The sequence below is a fragment of the Gallus gallus genome, chromosome 1 (assembly GCF_016699485.2).
Source record: "Gallus gallus isolate bGalGal1 chromosome 1, bGalGal1.mat.broiler.GRCg7b, whole genome shotgun sequence".
Classification (NCBI taxonomy): domain Eukaryota; kingdom Metazoa; phylum Chordata; class Aves; order Galliformes; family Phasianidae; genus Gallus; species Gallus gallus.
The window spans coordinates 72,240,904-72,255,046 of record NC_052532.1 but is presented as its reverse complement, the minus strand read 5'-3'; the positions used below and the strand labels follow the sequence as shown (position 1 = coordinate 72,255,046).

Below are 14,143 nucleotides of genomic sequence, written 5' to 3'. Positions count from 1 at the left end.
AGTAATCCCTTGCTCCACTGTCCTCTAGCCTCCATGTCGGCCTTGTGCTCCTTCCCCACCCCTTGGCCTCCAGGCATTTCCCTCTGCCACCCTCCTCTCCTCCTTCCTCCAAACCTCACATCCCATTTCCCTCTGCCTTTTAGAAAACACAGCCCTGAACTCAAAAGCTTTACAGGCTAAACAGACACAATTTTATACGTGGGTGAGACAGTCACTAATAAAAGCACTTGTCTTGCCAGCACCCTAATCATTTTGCTTACGTGTTTTATGCCTTTCCCTCATTCTTTATCTATTTTGTTTATTTAGATTACAAACTCTTCAGGCTGGGGGTCCTGCCTTCTTCTGTCTTTACAGCCTCTACCACAGCATGGCCCCAAAACCGATTGGAGTGCTGTGCTGCTACCATAGCACACACAGTAATAAATAAAACCAGGACTGCGAAGAGATTACAGTTAGAGCTGTGCAAAACTCAGTGGTTTTGGTTTGCACTGGTTCCTCCCTGCTGAGTCTACATTGTGTTTTGGATTTATACGCAAAAAAGCTCAAAGCAAATCTCCCAAAGTGCTAAGTGTGGCCTGGTCTGGGCTCAAAGTCATGCACAACCAGGGTGTTTTCAACAGTTCCTCCTTGAAATTATAAATCTGCCAAGGCTAAGTCCAGGTTTACTGAAAGGTTCTTGAACCTTTGCAGATTTTGGGGGCCAGCCAAGTTTTCGGTTTCATTACAAAAGTCTCTCCCAGCCCTGCTTAACATACTAATTGCCACACCATAATGCCCTGTGGCTAACAAGAGGATTTAATCTTTCTCAGCAGCACAAGCAGGTCTACTTACGAAGACCATAGCCAGCTTTAAAATCATAATTTAGATCTCCAAATTCATTGTTCAAGGTGAAGAGAAAAACACCCACCATCTTATGTTGAGACACTTACTTTGCCCCTGGACTGGGGCCTTCAGCAGAGCAATCCCTCATCTTGCTTGCCCTGGTCCCACCAGGACAGTGGCAGAAAAAGCCAAATGAGAGCTGCTTGATGGCACACTGCTCATCTCAAATGCTTGAATGACTCCCTCAATTACCTGGGAAGCATTCCCTTGAAATCCCTGCAAGCTCTCATGCCTAAATAAGCTGTGACAGCCATCAGGCTTCTGCTGCAGTTTTCTGAAGGGAGTGCCCTTTTTCACAGACTGATGGAGAGCAACTTGGCCTTGTGGAAGTCCCATTATACCTTAATAGCCATGTGTGCATGCACATGCAGCTGTGCACAAGATGAACATTTGGAAGAAGAGGCAGAGTGAAGTCTCAGTGATATCTCCTGTGTTTGTACCAAGTGTATTACCACAAGGAAGACATGCTTACCACGTGGAAGATGTGGGGCAACACCATGACACGGAGGTCCCCATGATGGAAGTCAGATTGGCCAGAAGAGCAGCAGCCTCTCAGGCAGTGGGAAGCCTTACATCCAGGGGATGTGCAGGACTCCACATTGTGCGAGCAGGGTATGGGAAAGCTTTTTAAAGAGCTGGCTGTCAATATGTTAAATCATACAGAAGTACTTTGAATGAAAATACTTCCACTCCTTGCCTGTGATAGAGCAGAAAAGAGAGTGAGAGATATCTCCTTGGGCATTACCATGAAATACCGAAATTAGCCTACTCAATAAGGGCTCAACCTAGTGCCCCTGGACAGCCTGGGCGCATAGAAACCTAGTGGTCCTACATTTTGCCAAGCATATCACTTCCAGCTCTCCCAGGCTGCTCCAGTAACTGTGCAAAAGAGTCTGGTTCCTGACTCTTCTACCCTGACTGTGCAAGACCATGTGTGCCTTTGGTATATATTGTCAGAAGTGTCTGGACGAGAGCTGCCAGGAGCTTCTATATCAAAATGCTTCTTCTCAAACTGCTGTATCATAGAATATTGAGCTGAGTTTGATGAACTTTCGAGGAAAAATAAGGGAAAAAAAGTAAGGATTTGAATGCGAATATTTCAGTGTTTTCAAAATGAATAGTTGTATGGGCATGTATTTCAGTAATGTTTTTGTTTTCTGCCAATTAATAGCTAATAAAAAAAAGAAACAAACTTAGATTTTATACGAAAGAAAATTATTTATATGGTTTTATCTTCATTTGGCATGCTTTAGTGGCTGCTGGATTTTTTTTTATCTTGAATCTTCTTGCAGGATGGGAAATCCAGTTCCTAATTAATTAAAGCCCTAGTTCAAATTCCTGGAAAAAGCAGTTTTGTTCCTTACCATAGACATTTCATCAGAGTATACAAGAGAAAAGGAAGGCAGGGAGAAGACCTCTAGCTTTTTTGGAAGGAGTGCATCAATTGGAGCACAGAACACAACTCTGGTTCACTTAGACCTTTAGAGCCATTTAAGCTTGATGGAGGAACCAGGAGCCAGGTTGGTGGCAGGGATGAGAGGATCTTGTGTGATGTGACCTCTTTTCTGGATTGACATGGTGAGAAGGGCCTGGGGCAGGAAAGAGCACTGATGTCCGGACTGTCGGTGTCCTCACACATGCAGGTGTGATGAGGAGGAGAACAGTGGGAGGGAAGTCAAAGTACTGGCTCGCCATCAGCCAGATTGCTTTACAACAAGATACCTTTCACCTCAGCACATCTCCAAGGCATGAGACCAGTTGCAGCACAGTTCCCCAATGCTCCTCTTTCCCTCTGGGCTCCCATGAGCCAGCACAACCCAGAGCTAAAGAGAAACGAGAGTTCTGCCTTGCTAATACACTGGTGAGAGTGCCACATGGCAGAGCTGGGAACAGGCAGATACTAAATGACTCTTAAACAGAAAGCAAGAGACTGGTCTTCATACCCAACTGCTAATTTAACATTGCACTGTACTCCTTTTTTTCATCTTTTAATACTAGGGATAATTCAAAAGAGTTGATTTCTCTGGGGTTATTTCGAAGACAGTCCTCAGATTATGCAAGGAAATAGTGAAGCGTGCTCACCATATGCTTTCCTGGGTTTGCTCCTGAGCTCAGCATGGATACACCATACAAATGTACAGCAGGATGAATACACCATACAAATGTACAACAGGATGGATGGCAGGACAGGGCAGCTCAGGTGGGCAGGGCCATGCTTTGCAGTGACAGTGGGGCTTAAGCAGTCTTTCATTTTGGTTTCAGAGCTGGGCATGCATTGAAGAAATCCAAACACAGTGGTCAGGCAGCCAAAACCAGAGCCTCAATGTCATTTATTCATGGTGATGGTCATTTTTGGTTTGCACTATACTGGTGCTAAAAAACAGCACCCAGTTATAGCTAGGATTTTTAACAAGCATGTGAACATGAAAGCAAAAGCTTTATTAAAGTACTAAGTATTAATTAGCAAAAAGACAGATATCTTACTTTCCTTCTGACTGACAACTACTTCCATATGGAGATAAATAAGCCTGCTCTGAATGGAAAAAAAATACTGCAGAACAGCAAATAACCCAGGCATTTTTTAATACATCTTAGATACACTTGACATATTATAGATTATACTGAGTTTACATATCGAAGTCATCATTCATGACTAATAAAATTAATAAGACTAATATATGAGCATGTAGATGCAAAGCTAAGCAAATAAATCTGCAGCATTCTCAGTAGTCCCAACAAGTATCTATTTTATTAATGAATTTTAGCTTATTGACTTGAAAAAGTTTTTCCTTCACAGTAGAAAATCGTGTGAAGACTTCTACAGTTTCCAGGTTTTACCTGTGGAATCTCAAAAAAAAGCTGGTAATCAAAAATCTTAATTAAACCACAGCACCGGTTCAAATTATTTTTGCTAAATACTGGGCCACTGAAATCTCACCAGGCCATTCTCATATTCCTACACCCCAGTGTTCATGTTCATACATGTCCCTTTTTATTGCTGTACTTTTTCTCTGCAATGATATTTGAAAAAGAAGAGACATGCAAGAGGAAAATGATTGTTTCTGTGCATAAAATCTATAATATTCTTCTCCCCAGCAGTATTGCCTGCAATATAAGGCTGAAGAGTTTTAAGAACAATACTAAGTAAGGACTTTTTGTCCTTAATAGTGCAATGCCTTGCAACAGAAAGCTGAGGCAGGTTTCTGCTGACTTAGCATATGCCTCACAAGAAAGAAATCTATCTGGCAATTATGGTTTTGCGTCTCCTGCCCTGTCTTCTGTTGTTTGTATAAGACAGCGGTACTTCTGCCACAGGCTTCATACAGCTGTCCTGTCAATGCCAGTTTTCATAGGTAATCCATCTAGCTCAGCAGAGTTCAAATAAGACACCTCCCTGTCTTTAATTAATGCTTTATTTAAGTCTCCCCTGGGGATGTAGCCATGCTGATTTTTCAAAATTCTCTGTTATTTTTCAAGCACAAAAGAAAAGTCTACATCTGAGTTTCTAGACTGGGAAAATCTACTTCACTCAGTCTTCTAGTCTCAAGTCAATGTTTTAAATCCTCACAGACATCTCTTTAGCTACTGAAAGTGTTATGCATTTAGTTCTCCAGATTGGGAAGGAGGAAAAAAAAAAAAAGATAAATTCAGTCAAATTCATTCTCTCTGCAATCTCTTCTCATGTTCTGCATCCACATTTACCATAGTCATAGCCAGTTTATGCCCTGATTTATGCTATCATAGACCATTAAACCCCACATATCACTCAGACCCCTTCAGGTAATGAGCAGTCTCAGCTCAAGTCACAAACCATTTCTTGCTGTGTAGCTGCTTGTCTTGAGCCTGTGGCTTTGCTGATCAGGATCTGAATGCTGTGGCCTGGTACAACTGAGCTTATACAGTCCTCAGCGTGAGGTCACTGTGGATGCAAAACCACATCGGACAGTCTTATGATGTTTTCAAGACTTTTTTTTAAATATATGTGTGACAGTGCTGTTAATCAGACCTGATGTACATGAGCAAACTAGTAAAATACATCAAATGACAGATAAGCAAGACAGGCTAAAACCAAAGGCTGCAGCAAAGCATGTTTGAATCAGCAAGTCAAGAACTGGTACACCCTCAATCAACACTGTCTGATAATATTTTACTTGCTTTGGGTTTTCGTGTTTTAATGAGCAAAGAAGTGTTTTGTAATCCTCATTATATAAATGCATAGCACCACTTTGTGCTTCTGTAGCTTCTTCCCCAAATTATACTGCGTGCATTAAGCAAGACTTGTGGCATCCTTCAGAGGGTGTGAGAGTTTCAGTGAATTGTTTATATATAGGGGGTAGCCATAGAGGCTTGTTCCATGCAGAGATTAAGAGCATTAGGAACAGAAATTTTCATTCACAGTTTTCAGTCAAACATACTACAAAGATACAATTTTCATTTTTCACAAGCCATGCAAGTTAGCTCCTACCAAGTTTATTCTACCTCTCTAACTGAAGTGGGGCACACCAAAATGAGTGTCCACCAATTCCCCTGGAACAATGAAAGGCGTGTTGTAGGCTTGATATCCTGACGTCAGCACAAGTCTGCACACAGACCAACCCTTAATTTTGCTAAAGGCTTCAGTTGAAATTGTATGACAGTTCTTTGGCAGAGCTGAAAAGTGAAGCCCAGATGGTGGCGTCCCAGGTGACACCCTCTGATCTCTAGATAATCATCCTTTTGCTTCCTGATTGCATTTTTTTTCTGTCATGACTACAGTGTCATACTTCCAGCCTTGCTCTGCTGAGTCCATTTCAATCCTCAAAGAGCCAACAGTCAGAAAGACAAAGGTACAGCACCATCTTTTCTCCTCCTGTCCCTTTCCAACATGGACTGATCTTCTTTCTTCTGTTACCACTTGCTTCTTTCCTACAGCCAACAGCTGAGTCAACATTTTAGACTGCAATTAGCTTTTGTAGATCTATGGCTCCTGTTTTGGACCAAGACTCAAATGGACTTCATATGATTTTCATATCAGAAAGAAGATAAATTGAATATTATTTGATTCATGGGTCTAATACTTATGACAGTCATCCAGAAAGTGACTTGTCCTAAATGCAAGAAGATTATGCTGGGAACTCATATTTTTGAAGTCCTGGTCTGGTCCTACAAGAACTGCCTGGAACTTTTCTAGTACCTACATGTCTTACTATCTAGATCGCCATCACCATAATGCCTGTGCTCCTCCCAATAATGACACTCCCTCTCCCTCCCTTTGCCTTTCTTGCCAAGCTATAAGAAAAGATGGACTGATAACACAAAGTAAAGTTTTTTGTCTGTGTGAGTGTTGATGGAGGGCAGTTTTCTATCAACGCTTGTGATAAGGCATATAAATGTTACCGTTATACACAGTCCACCAGCAGGGCTAACTAGGTGGTAACTTAACTAGATGTTAGGTCAGTGGACCTGGACTAAGTGAATTTACTCACTGATTTCAGCAAAATTAATCCTTGCAGTTAAGCTAAGAAGAAATAAACTTGCAGCACAGCCCAAAGTATCCAGTCCAGCAACTGGTCAAACTCATTCAGTCATGAGACAGGTTGGGCTAAAGCGTTTTCTCATGGAGGTAATTTAATACAGCTTAAAAAAAGCAAAAGCAAAGGCAAAACAAACAGAGTGTAGATGGCTTGGTACCACTTCTTCAAAGGTTTAGGTGAGGCATAAATACCAAGTTCATCACACCCACGCAAAATGCTAAGTTTATCACAGTCATCTAGTGAAAAGTTAAGGTCACTTCTTTCTCAGTGCTCCTTTGACACCATTGACAAACATGACTGAGGATCACGTTTTCTTTTTTGTTGTTTCTCTCCATCCTGCATTGTTTAGAAATTTAAAAATTAAATTAATCAGCATCTTAGAGCATAAAGTTCTAAGGTTGCTTTATTGTGAAATTAAAGCATGACTCATAGTAGCTGTATATCCACCTTTGTGGCTGGACCAGCCTTGTTATTCTTCTGTGTTGTTTCTTTCCATGCTAGTTTTGCAGCAGAACTTGTAGCCACACAATGTAATGAGCTAAGAAATGGCAGTGCGTCATTCAGGGTGAGGCTGAGCAGAGATGTCGCAAATAGAGATGGCAAGATTACAGGGAGGATCTGAGCAGGATCTGGAGGAGGGTGAAGAAAGAAACGTCCTGCAACAACAGAAATAACCATTTATGTATGTAAATCAGGAGAAAGGCAGCTCTTCAAAGGCAGATTTACCTACCAGGGAAATCATGGGGGAAAAAAAAAAATGTTTGAAGGGACTGGCTGCAAACAGACACACAGGTGCATGTGCATGTAGCTAAAGTGAGGCAACCTCCCTCAGCAGTTGCAGCACATCCAGCTGCACAACTGCAGCTGTGGAAAGTTCTCACTGTGACCACTCAAGGAGTGGTACAGCTCAATTCCTTCAGCTAGAAACAAGTACTTCTGGGAGCCACAGAAATTAAGCTGTTTGGTTTCCTGTGGCTCTGCATTTTGTGGTTGATTAGTTGAGCTTTTCCTGTGGTCAGAGCATCCTGTGTGGATTCTCTGGGGTCTAATAATTCAGTTCACCTTCCTCTTATGCCTTTCCTTCAGTGAGACACTGATGTCAATCTCTGTCTTCTGCATAAGTGGCAGACTTTTAGAAACCTGTCCATACTTTCTATCTGTAAGAACTCTCGCCATCTCTCAAAAGTATCTGAAGACGGCCAGCTTATTCCAAACCTGCTGTGGCAACGTAGATAAACAATCAGGTAAAACTCACTCACTTGGGAAGCCAGGATTCAATAAAGTCACATCTTTACAGAAGCAGTAAAGCTGCTAACACAACCTCTGTGAAGCAGGGCTGTTTAGAAATCCAGGGCTGAACTGCTGATAGATACCTAGCAATTAGACATAAGACATCTTACACCAGGAGCAGAGACCGCAAACACAGATCTTGTATTTCAGAAGTTCATCGTTGCAACTCTGGCGTGATATATATAAGTAAGTGTATAATGCTCACCAAAGGGTTACCAACAGGAAATACCCTAGGAACAAAATGCAGAGGGATTGATCTTTATGTTTTCATTTAAACAGGAAAGGTAGGTGGAAACCAAAACAAATGAAGCTATACTTAAAATAAAGATTAATATATTCTAGGCCACCGAAGGTTCTAACACCTGACCTAAGAATGGGTGGGGATGTTTGGGATAAAGGAAGGGAGGCCTGGAAAACTGTGGACCTATCTAGATAAGTTTGATGAAATGAAAATAAACAACCGATATCTGCTAGAGGGTACGTGGAATAAGTCAAATAAGACAGCCACGTGGTTTACATATTTTTTAGTGTTCATGGAGAACTGGGTCTGCCAGAACAATAGGCTGTCATGGAAAAGAGCTCTGTGTTGGTTTTACTCATGTACCTCTGAGACTAGTGGCAAAAGCTCCCATTGACTGAACCCAGCCTTTTCACACTATTTTTAGACTCAGCAGAATGAAGTCAAGAGCTGCATGGCTAACTGTTGGGAATGACTCACCACAGTGAGATGTTTCCCTACACTTGTACCACCTAGCAGCCTTGCTCTGGAATACAGCATTGTTTCAGGATTCAGGCCAATTTCAAATCTGTTACAACTCACCCTCAAAACAGTCAGTTAATAGGAGCCTGCTCGTCAAAGCCATTTTGCTGTTGTTTTAACAAGGAGAAACACGCTGCCAGTTCTCTGCTGATATTAATGCCAAAGTCATTTTATAAAGGATGCCACAGTATATACCAATTCTCATTCCTCAGAGACTGAAAAAAAAAAAGTGATGGTGGTGTAGATATGTGCAGAAGAGTACTTCAGGAGACTCCCAAAGCTTATCCTGGTTATTGTCTTGCAAACTGCTGACCATTTCTGGCTCTTGTCCAGCAAAGCACTTAAATATTTGATAATCTCTGCAAGACTCTTCACAGGCTTCAAACCAACACATCCGTAAGCGCTGTGCTGGACCAGCCCCCAGAAGCTGAACAAGAGCTGTACCTTGCACAAGAGAGGTCTCCCCGGGTAGTCCTGGTCTGACATGGTAATTTGCTTCTTCAAGGACAGATAGCAACAGACCACATCAATATGCACATTGGCTGGTGATGATAAAAAGGAAAAACAAAACAAAACAACCACATAAATGACTTCAGTATTCTACCTCAGAGAAATTTCTCTAATGGGGATAAGCCAGATGAGAAAGAGGTGATTTTGCATACAGCTTGGTTTTGCATGCAGTGTTGTGGAGAAAAGACTTCCATTCCCAGAATCAGCAGTTTCTGGATGACAGTAAATCCACACAGGGACATGCTAAAGCATAAAGCAGTTTCTAAAATAAGCAGTTCTGACTTCTAACTGTAAGATAGGCAGACAGAAGCTACAAATGTGCATATAAAACTAAACTTAGCTAATCAAATCAGTCTACCATCTGGTACAAGAAGAAAAGTCATGTGACAGACCTGGTCAACATGAGGAAATGGCACAAATGTCTGGATAATGAGCTTAAGCTAAATCAGTGTGTTACACAATTCAGAAATGGAAACATACATAAAATGGATTGCATTAGTCTAACTAAATTGTATCTGATTTAACTAAATTAACACCATTTTCCCCTGTGGACTAGACCTTAAGTGACCTACCAGAGGTAGTAAGTAGGGAATATTTAGAAATAAGTATATGTTTATAGCAGACAAATGTTCACGTACACTCTTCTGCCCATGCAAAAGAAATCTTACATATCAGACTACTCTTTTCCAAGTATTTGAGGATAGAGCCCTCCAATGAAGCATTTGCAAGTCAGAGCCAATGGGACCTGTTGCATTTTAGCTACCTTGTGAGCATGGAGCTGCAGTAAAGGCTGGAAGCAGAGGAAATTGTAGGGTCTTGGGGGAGCATGTGTAGGTAGTGGTGAGCTCAGACATGGATTTCTGCAAGAGAATGGGTGTCCAATGGACTGAGCTGGGAGTCCTGTTGGTTTGGAAGTGCTGATCTGGGGTGTTCTGTTTGGATGCAATGGAACAGATGGCCATAAGCAGCTCTATAGCCCTAGCTGATGCCCATTTTGCAGTGCCATTGCAAAATATCATGTAGTAAACTCTCTCTTGCAGAGATTTTGGGAATGCCCCTGATTGTCTCCTGCATCCACTGTTCTTTTGTGGCTCCTGGTCATCTATGCTTAGGTTTGCAGTTCACTGTAGGATGAGGTCTGCACGTTGGGAACAGAAAGCCTGGATATCCTGTGGTGCTTCCAGTAGCACTGCATGGTGCTCAACAGCATCCCTTCCAGTCCTCCGTCTCTGTGACATTTTGACTGGTAACACAAATTGGACCTTCTTCTTCACCCTGATCCATTTTGTGCTGCCTGCCTGGTAACAGCAGCCTAGGCATTTTGCATGTAAGCTGCGCAACTCAGCCATTTTGATCAGCTGGTGTAAAACCACTGTAGACAGGGAAAGTATAGAGGTTTAAGAAGGTGATAGCAACTTTATTTGATTTATGGGGTTTAGGTTTTGGTACGAAGCTCCAGCTACTCAACAACATGAGCATGTTTGTGGGTTTGCAGATTTAGTTCAGTGCTCCAGCAGATCATCTTTCCCTTCTGCTACTCCTCTGGAAATACTTCAAGTCAGCGCGTTGTGCGCATAATTGATAGTGGCTTTCCAGCCTCCAAAAATAGTATTAAAAAGATAAGCACAACCTGGGGGCAGGGGATGAGGGGGGGGATTTTCTGGCTTAAAGTGCAAAGATTTGGAGAGATCGTGTGCCTGCTCCTAGTTTTCTACACATGCATTTTGTTTATAGTGCACATGTGCAAAAACAAGTCAAAGAGCTCTCGGGGGAGTTAGGAATCTGTCCAGCATGTGGCAAATCCCTAGCACGAGACAGTCCTCCACACCACTGCCATTCCTAAGGTCCCCCTCAACACAAGGCATTTCTGCTGCAGGAGTTCAAGGGATTATTTAGAGAAGGGGTTGAGAATGAGAACCAGCTCTCACAAGCAGAGGTTTAAAAGCAACGACAATTCAAAAGCTAAGCTGCTGCTCAAGGTTAACAGCAGGGACGTGCTGTGTCCCTGAGGGTGACTATCCCAGTTCCCCTTCGGGGCTTGTTGTGGCTCACTGAGCTTTCTGTAAGGAGTTTTCTTTGTCCTGCATGTCACCGTGTAATCCAGCCCCTTTCCGGGGGGGGCGGGGGGGGGGGGGGGGGGGGAAGGGATGTTAAAATGAATAAACATTTCAACACCCGTTCAGCTCACCTCATAGCCCCAATAAAAACAGTGTAATATTTTAAACTGCTTTTGCTGTCTCCTTTCTACAGGGCAGTTGAAAGGATATAAAAGCGTTCTAACGATTTTATAGGTTGTCTCTGGAGCTCTTTTGTGATGTAGGAGAACAGGAGTTTTGTTGCCATTTGCCTGTGGACAGCTGCCAAACTCACCTGTCTCCAAGGAGCCTGCGAGGGACATATCACATCGCTCTGGAAACTCAGGGCTGGATGGGCGGGATGGCTTCTCACTTTACTCAGCTGAGAAACTTGTTGCACGATTTAACCCCTTGCCGAGCACTGGCCTGGCTCTGCTACTCAAAATCCACCTCGTTTGCTGTAAGATTTAAGGAAAGCAAAAGCTGCTGGATGGCTTGAGAGAAATCTAAAATCCAGACTCTGAAAAACCCTTAGCCGTGTGAGAAGTCTTTTAATCCTGCTCGTCATCCTACTGACTTCGGTGAAGCCTTTAAATGTCCACAGCTCTTTTGTCACTCTTTAATCTTGGTAACTAGCCTCCAGAGTTGAACTCTTTTTATACAGGCTCCAATTTGACAAGGTACTTAAGAATTTGTCTTTCCAACTGAAGTTTTGCCGGCTTAGTTGCATGTTCAAAGTCAGGCAGATGTTAAAGTATCTGAAGCCAGAAATTGGTGGCTTGATCCTGTGTGTAAAATGCGAAGCTAAGGATTAGAACAGCTCTGCCACTGACCACATCTCCTTACAGGTCACTTCATGCACCGGATCCTGCTTCTAATCTTAGCAATGACAGTTAAACCCCTACCATGTATCTGGCTGGAACAAGAGAGCCGTGCAGCTCCGTTTGTTACTGCTGAAAAAACATTTGCAGGTCCTTGCATAGAAGGTCTGACAGAAGTGTAGTGTAATCTGCTCCCTTACGTATGAATCTCTCTTTTTTTCTCCCTACAAATGAATATTTACATTCTCCGACCTCCTACTCTTCTGGAAAGAAAAGCACATAAAATTATTCTCAATCACGTTCTTTTACTGAGTTGGGAAAATGCGGAGAAGTGCAGAAAGTTTAAATTATATGGAATCCATAGGTATAATTTATTTAAGATCAAGCACAAAGATCAAAATCTACGAAGTTTTACAAAAGAAAGCCCCAAAAGATCTTTCGTCTTCCTGATTCCATTTCCCTGCCTACATCTCTTTTACACTACTATAATGTATTTGTTCGGCTTTAGTTTCTGTTCTGTGCAACATTTCTGCTTAAGAAAGATTCTGTTGAGTCATTACCAGCCTCAGCCAAACAGGCTTTTCAAGAATGGAGGAGAAAATAAAGGCTGTGGTTTTTAAATTAATTCCATGCTGTTTAACCCTTCAGCCACTAGTGACTTTCAGACTTGCAACCAGCTTAATACCTAGCAGATAATGCTGCTTCTGCACCCGACAAAAGGATGCCTCAGTCAGTGACCACCCTAGGGAGGGAGATACCTGCCACAGCATCACCGACTCTGCCAGCAGCTCATGATATAAGGGAAAAGACAAAGTTGCCACTGGTGTCACAGGGTCAGGCATGCCAGAAGGCAGATGCCCCTTATCAGGGTCTCTTCCCATGACCAAGGAAAATAAAGTAGCTGTGAGACGAAAACTGAAATCCAGAATGAGAGATGAGCATATCTCCTTTTGTGAGTAGGAGAGAGTCTCCACTGCTTCTTCCTCCAGCTGGCATCAGGTTTTGTAGAGGAGAGTGGTTGCCAAAATGATATAGCTTGAATGAGCTTCTGGTACCTTGAGGTTTGAGAGGCCCCCCAGTGAGCAGACACTTAGAGTGAGAAAAGGCAGAAGAAGGGAAAGTGGATAAGGTGATCTTCTTTGCACTGGTTTTTAAAGCAATCTCACCCTGCTATACTTTCAGTCCATGCTGCCAATGGCTATTTCTGTTATCTTTGCACAGAAAAAGGCTGCAATCCTTCTTGCTCTCATTCTCTCTCCCTTGTTAGTGAAAGCTCAGTTTAGATCTGATATCACTTTAAAGGCTCTGCTATCAAAGTTTATTAGACCCACTGGGACAGATCATAGTTTTCAGAAGCTCAGACTTTCACAGAAGATAACTGTAAAACGAACCATCCAATGTTCTTAAAAATGCTCATTTTTCTTGGGCTCATCTGTTACACAAAGCTGCACTGTATTCAAGCATGATTATAAACAATCTCAATGGCCTACAAACTGCTGGCCACAGTTTTGCCTTTAAGTAAACTACAGCCATCATCAGTCCACAGCCTGTCATGCTGGCTGACATGAAGCCGAGCAGGATGCCATCTGTGGTGAATGCAGGCTTTATCACAGCAATGGGATAATGCCTCTCTTGGGCTCCAAGATATAGGTCATGATTATAGAAAGTGGTAGGAAGAAATCCAGAGCTGCTTTTCCCTGTTTCTGTCTAGAGACTGCTTGAGAAGTTTCATCTGGAGAGCAATGAAGTGGGAATTTGCATATCAAGCTTCCTATACAACAGTTGTTCTTTCTTTGTAATGAAGTCACTGGTTTATGTGGTTTTCAGTAGGCTACCCTCCTAACAATGCATGGGAATAAACATAGTACCTGTAGGATCTCTAACTGTAATATCTATCACAGAGGCATCTATTTACAGTGTGATATGAGGGGAGCAATTTAGCAATTTACCAACATGGTAATGGAAAGCATAATGTCCTAAAACAAAGCATGTTGACATTTTGGGAAAGGTTGTGAGAGGAAAAAAAGAAAAAGAAAAAAAAAAATCTCTCAGGGTAAACCAAAGAGGGAAAGGGAGTTTCAGGGCACACGTTTGCAGAATGCATCATCATTGAGCTGACAACACTGGGAAAGTGCTGGCAGACAAAATGGCTGACTGAGGTAGTCTAGTGCCAGGACCAGCAATGTCCTGCCCTTCTGCTTCCACATAACGTTGCTTCACACCCTTCCGTGTGACTTCATGGCATCACTTGGCTTTTGTGTTAACTAGAGAGGCTGGCTAGGGAAAACTGGA

The 14,143-nt window shown here is 42.4% G+C and overlaps 1 long non-coding RNA gene across 1 annotated transcript; it reads right to left on the bottom strand.

Moving 5' to 3' along the window:
• Positions 1-3,195: 3,195 nt before the first annotated feature.
• On the bottom strand, positions 3,196-11,896 carry LOC121106764. The gene is made up of 3 exons (XR_005839740.1): positions 11,326-11,896; positions 8,890-8,987; positions 3,196-7,051 (listed from the first exon to the last, which is right to left on the bottom strand). It is a non-coding gene; the product is annotated as an uncharacterized LOC121106764 (long non-coding RNA).
• Positions 11,897-14,143: the final 2,247 nt, after the last annotated feature.